Source organism: Acartia tonsa, chromosome 11 (genome assembly GCF_053477335.1).
Source record: "Acartia tonsa isolate MP-2025a chromosome 11, ASM5347733v1, whole genome shotgun sequence".
Taxonomy (NCBI): domain Eukaryota; kingdom Metazoa; phylum Arthropoda; class Copepoda; order Calanoida; family Acartiidae; genus Acartia; species Acartia tonsa.
The window spans coordinates 23,755,990-23,756,969 of record NC_137270.1 but is presented as its reverse complement, the minus strand read 5'-3'; positions in this window follow the sequence as shown (position 1 = coordinate 23,756,969).

Below are 980 nucleotides of genomic sequence, written 5' to 3'. Positions count from 1 at the left end.
TTCAGATACTTTAAGTATTATATAAAAATGCTGAAATTTGCTAAAAAGAGATGAAAAGTTTTTGGAAAATATACATGCTTTGTTAGGTAATATCTTTTCCTGTATGGCTTCGAAACCAATTAATATCCGCTAGATTTTAACCGGTTCTCAGCCAAAATTTAGCTCTTTTGGGCTTACTAGACTGGTTTTGGGATGTTTTTTATTTTAATATCCTCGGAAGGCTGTCTATAATACGAAGCGAAATATAACTATTATGTAATTTTAGCTGTGAAACTTCTTTGTAACTAGAAGATGTCATCCGGATTAGTGTTTTAGCTAATACTTGATACTTACTTGATACTTGTTAATCTTCATTTTCTACTGGTGTAGCGAGTTGAAGATGTTGGTACTGATAATTTTTTTATCTTTTGCTAATTCATATATTTTTTCAGTTTTGATCTAAAGCTGGCCACTGATGTGGCATGTTTGATATCACTTGGTAAACTATTCCATGGGTCGACAATTCTGAAGGAAAAGAAGTTTAGTCTGATGTCAGAATTAGCCCTTCCTTTCTTTAGGTTAAGAATATCAGAGGTTTGTCTTGTTGTGACTCTGTTTTGAGAAACATTTACAGTTTCAAGTCCACATTTAACATTTCCAATGTTATGAAGAATTTTGTAGCACTGGACAAGATCAGCAAAATTTCTCCTTTTTTCAAGAGTCCATAAATCAAGCTCTTTTAAACGTTCATGGTAATCTTGTGATTTCAGACCAGAGACCATTTTAACTGCTTTGATTTGGACAGCTTCGATGTTTTTAATGTCTGTAAGGTTCCAGGGGTTCCAGACAGATGAAGAAAACTCTAGATGTGGTCTCACATATTGTTTGTACAGCCTTATAAAAACATGTTTATCTCTGTAGTGAAATTACCTTGATATTTGGTTTAAAACGTCTGTTTTTTCTTGTTGATACTCCCTTCTTCATGAGGCATATTCCAACAG